The sequence below is a fragment of the Triticum dicoccoides genome, chromosome 5B (genome assembly GCF_002162155.2).
Source record: "Triticum dicoccoides isolate Atlit2015 ecotype Zavitan chromosome 5B, WEW_v2.0, whole genome shotgun sequence".
Lineage (NCBI taxonomy): Eukaryota > Viridiplantae > Streptophyta > Magnoliopsida > Poales > Poaceae > Triticum > Triticum dicoccoides.
In genome coordinates this window covers 346,003,315-346,008,574 of record NC_041389.1, presented here as the reverse complement: position 1 = coordinate 346,008,574, position 5,260 = coordinate 346,003,315, and positions in this window count along the sequence as shown.

Genomic DNA, 5,260 nt, shown 5'->3' with positions numbered 1-5,260 from the left:
AACTCTTTGCCTAGTGCTCCAGGATCCATCAATGAACTGACAAACAAAAAGCAATCGAAAGGAAACCACAATCGATGAAAACGGGAAAAGAATAGGATGTGAGAATCGGTCGGTGCTTCGCAAAAAGAAGATTCTTGGAATGAAAATATAGCAGCATAACTGATTCGCCCACATTTCCATCGTCGGTACAGAAGAAAAATGGCAGAAGTGAGTAGCCTGGAGTGAGGTTTTCTTCAAGAAAGGGAAGAAAGGGCTTGAACGAACGTTCCATTGAAATGATGGTTGCTTCGCCCAGTCCAACTTGGAGGCCACCTTACCACTGCTGGTAAAGGTGTGGGTTTTGTGATATGACGGGTCATGACGGCCACACCGGGGTGACAGGTGAGTCTCGACTGTAGCACCTCCCTGTGATTTGGTGGATGGCACGTGGGCCTCGATGCTTTGAAATGTCTCACATGTAGATAGAGCGGCTAGTCATATAGGAGTGCTCAATATTGTGCACCGCGACCAAGGCGGAGAGGAAAACGAGAGAACTACGTAATTAATGCATGAGTTTAATTAGTAGTTTTGTAAAGTACGATATACATTCCTCCAATCGCAAAATGCCTTGGTTCATGAGATTTGAGATTTGAGCCCTATAAACCGGAAGGGAGGGAGTACTGCACGGCTGCACGCGGTGTAGTCTAGTCACTTGTTGAAATCTCTATGTCGGGGAAGCTAATCCACGAACACCTATCGGAACCGGCGGACCGAGCCCCTTTCGGTTCGGCGGGGGGCGGAGATCGCACAAAGAGCAGATCGAGGCGAAACACACGAGCAGTTTACCCAGCTTCGGAGCTCTCCGGAGAGATAATACTCCTACTGCTGCTTGTCTGATTGTATTGAGTTCTTGCTCGGGAGCGCTGAGTGCTATAGTACACTCGAGCTGCTAACGAGACCGAGTGTGATTGCTTTTCTGGCCCAACCCCTACGTTGCGCATGGGCCTCCTTTTATATGCTCAAGGGGTCACCGACAGGTGGCAACGTAGGTAAGGGTAAAAATGGAAAAAGAGGGGTGGTTGGTACAGTTACTTGCACAGTACATCCTACCTAACCCCGACGGCAGGGGACAAGGGCATTAAATGCCCGTCTGCGTCGCCCAAACAGTGCAAAAAAGGGACTGTCAGGGACGCCACCGCTCGCCACGATGGCAATCTTGTCAGCGCCGCATGCCATCTACACAGCCTCTCGCCACGCGCGCCTGGAAAGGCCCCCAGGGCGACACGTTGGTGCATGTGCTGGAGCGTAAGTACAGAGTGGCCGCTTGCCGCGGCAAGCGCCTTGCCGCGGTCGTTGTCTTGCCGCGCCCGGAAGCTTGTCGCTCACCGGGCCTTCCCGAGACGCGCGGCGCGTCGCGGCAAGTTCCTTGTGATGCCTTGATTGGCCTTCCCGGCAAGCTCCTCTTGCCGGGGCCTTGTCTTCTTGGCCTAAATACTTTGTTCTTGAATGGCTCCAAAGGAACCACGGAGGACCTTGGCGGTCACCGCGGCAAGCCTTGCCGCGGGGTGCTGCAACTGCCCGTGCACAAGTTCGGGACACTAGGGTACCCCTACTCTAGTACACCGACAGGAGCCCCCGGGTCTGGGCCACACACGATGCCGAGCGCTGTTGGGCCAGGCCCAAAACAGGGCACGGGCACGCGCGGCTTGGTTTATGCCGTGGCTTACTCCGTATCCGCCGCGCCCTCCCCCAACGGCACGCGTCGAATGCGGCATCGTGGGAGAGATCGTGGGTGGTTTCTTTATTCGGAAGGACGAAACGTCCGCCCCCTCCCTCTTTATAAGCAGAGGAAACAGGGGCAGTTCGCCCATCTCGCCGGTTCCTACTCCAATCTTCACAAATCTCCGCCGCTCCCCCCTTCTTCCCGAAGCTGAAAGAGAGGAGCGCTTCGCCCCCCATTGCCACCAGTACCACCAACGCCGCCGATCTCCCCCACCACCTTCGCCATGGCTCCGAAAGCCGACAAGGGGAAGGGCATGAAATCGGTCGAGGCGCAGCGGCTCGCGGCGCTGCGGAAGGAGCGGGCCATCTTCCCCCCTTAGCTTGGCGCCAAGGAGCTGAGGGAGTACTACTACCTCTTCTGGTCGACGGAGACGCGAGCGCATCCGCACACGAAGGTACTCCCGGCCGCCGCTTCGGAACTAGCTCCAAACGGGTACCCCTTCTTCGCGTTGTTCTTCGACTGCGGGCTCTGCCCGCCCTTCTCTGAATTCTTCTGCGACATCATGAACACCTACGGGTTCCGCCTCCTTGACGTCACCCCCAACGCCGTTCTGACAATGGCAGTTTTCGCACATCTCTGCGAAAACTTTGTTGGAGTCCACCCAAACGTAGCCCTCTTCCGCCACTTCTTTATGCCTCGGGTTGAGAGAGGGAAGCCTCTTGCCGGCGGGATCGCCTGGATCTCGAGAGTCGGCAAGAAGGAAACTTATCTGGAGGGAGAGCTCCGCAGCAAGTGGGAGGAATGGAGAGCAGAGTGGTGCTGGATTGTCGAGGAGAACCCGCGGCCATTTACTGCCCTGCGCCAAGCCCCAATAGTGCGTGGCAATGACTGGAGCAACGTGGCCCCGGAAGACGACATGCTGAAGATTGCCGTCCTGGATCCTACGCCTCAGGCTTGCCGGGCTCATCGTAGGCGCCGTTGGCGCAGATTTTCTTTGTCGTCGCATCGCCCCCCTGCAGGAGAGGAGGAGACCCGCCTGGGAGTTCCAGAACTCGGCGGATATCATGAGGCTCCGCCCGGGCCTCAACTTCAACTTCACCGTCCTGGAGCTGGATGCGATGCTCCTGGAGCTGTTCAAGCGCGATCCTCAACATCCATTCATGTTGCCGAGGAGGGTCGTTCCATTGTGCAACAACTCTTCGCTCGACCGCATCCGCGCAATGATGCCGCTGTGCGACTCGCACGGCATCGTCCCGACTTGGCAAGAGCCTGCCGATGACGTCGTGTCGGATTTCTTTGGCGGCTTGGTAGAGGTGCCGGTCCGCGCTGATGAACAGAAGAGCCTCACCCGCGACACTACCGATGATGAGATGCAGCGCATCGCCACCAGGCTGGAGGAGGCGGCGGCAGCCGCTACCACGGGTGAGTTTGGGTTCACCGTGGAGGAGGCGGAGGCAGCAGAGGCGGCAAGCTCCACGACTGCTCACCCGTGGTAGTCTGCTGCCTCCGCCGGGCCTGAAGCGGGAAAGGGAACCTACTCCTCCGCCTCGTCGCACCGGAGGCGAGCCGGACTTCGATCTCTCCGCGCTCAGCTCCGACGAGGAAGAAGAAGAGTAAGATTCCTTGCTATTCTTGTAGTTCTTCAATTCTATTGCTTTGTCTTGTACCTGACTTGTTTTTACTCTGAACCTATTCCTTTTCAGGACGCTGGCCCAGAGAGCGGCGAAGAGAGCCAAGGCTCCGGTGATTGTCATCGAGGACGACCCCACCGCGACGGCAGAGGACATGTCCGAGACAACCTTGTCGGACCCGGCATCCATTCCTCAAAGCAGCCCCCAGCGCAGCCCTCCACGTAAGTATATGGTTTACTTCATGCTGTCAGGTGTGCATGGGTGCTCTCTCTTTGCTTATATCTGACTGTTGGTTTGTGTAGGAGCAGAGCAGCATCACCAGGAGTGCCCGGAAGCCGCTCCTGAAATGCCTTCTGCTTCGACTACACCGCCAAGGGAGGCTTCCCCGGCAAGGGAGCATTCTCCGGCAAGGGACAGCTCCCCGGCAATGGACAGTTCCCCGGCAAGGGAAAGTTCTCCGGCAAAGGGCAGCACCAGTGATCCTCCGGTGGTTGAGACCACGACTGCAGATCCCAGTGCAGGTAACCCTTTTGCTTGAAAACTTCCCTTAGGTTCTTCTTCTTCTGATTTTCTTTCTGAGTATTTGCTTGACATTTCTCCTTTTTCCGTTCGTCAGATCCATCTGCTGCGGAGCTAATGGATACCGAGGCCGCTGGCGAGGAGAACGCTGAGGAGAACGCGCGCAGCAACACCAACGACGCCATTGCCACCGAAGGAGAGGCTGGTGCTGATGATCCTGCCGGCGAAGAGGCCGCCAAGGCTGCCGCCGCAGAAGCTGGCGAGGGGTCCGGCGATCGCACTAACGGCCCCGAGGCCGCAGGAGCGCCAGGCGCTGCGCCGACCGCCGATCCCTCCGCCGATGTTGCAGCACCAGGCTCCGAAGAGCCCCAGCCCGGCGCCTACTTGAAGGCCGGCGACGGTATCTTCATCAAGCTTCCCTGGGCGTCAAGCTCTAGGGCGCCGGTCGAAGGAGAAATTTTGGACGGAGAAGTGCTAGCCTCCGCTGGGCTGACGCTGGTCGACGCGCCAAGCAGCAGCAGCGACGAGTCCGAGGAGGAGCGGCTGCTGCGGAAGCTGCTGTCGCTCTACCGCGCTCGACAAGCCAAGCTGGCATCCCGAGAAGCACTTGTCGCGAAGGCGGGAGTGGACATCGAGAAGCGCGCGGAGGAGCTCCGGGGCCTCAGGCAGGAAGCCCTCCGGTCCCTGGCGGAGGAGCGGGAGCAACTTCTCGAGGAGCGGAAAGCGTTCCTCCTCGAGAAGGCTGAAGTTGAAGAGAAGCAACGGCTTGTCGCTGAAAATCTATTTGCGCAGGAAGGAGAGTTGGCGCAGCGCAAGGTCAACCTTGACAGCCACGAGGAGGAGCTTGCCGCGCATGAGCAAGCAATTGGCGGGGCTCTCAAGGAAGCAAGGGATGCTGCCGAAGCTGCCGAGGCTGCCAAGAAGGAGCTGGAAACGAAGGTGGCGCAGCTGGAAGCCAATCTCAGGGCGAGCGGCGAGGAGCTCGCCGCGCTCAAGCGTGAGCGCGAGAAGGACGCTGCCGCTCATGGTGAGCTACAGGGTCTTCTCGCTGAGAGGAGCAAGGAGCTCAGCGCTGCCAAGGATTCCAATGCAGATCTCGAGTTGAAGTTGGCTACTTTGACTCAGACGCTGGACGGCGCCAGGGAGCGGGAGGTGGCCTTGTCGGAGAAGATCAAGGCCGACGAGGCGCTGCTGGCTAGTGCTGCTGCCGCCCACGACGCTTTCAGGGAGACTGTGGAGCACTGGACCGAGGGTCTTGTGGATCTTGCCGCCGCCATCGATGGGGAGCTGGCGCAGATGGGGATGGAGGATCTCGGGTACTCCTCCGACGAGCACCTCCAACCCAGCGCCAAGCTCAGCTTGTTCTTCAAGGGCGTGGCGACAGCCCTCCAGCGACTCCGGGAGAAGA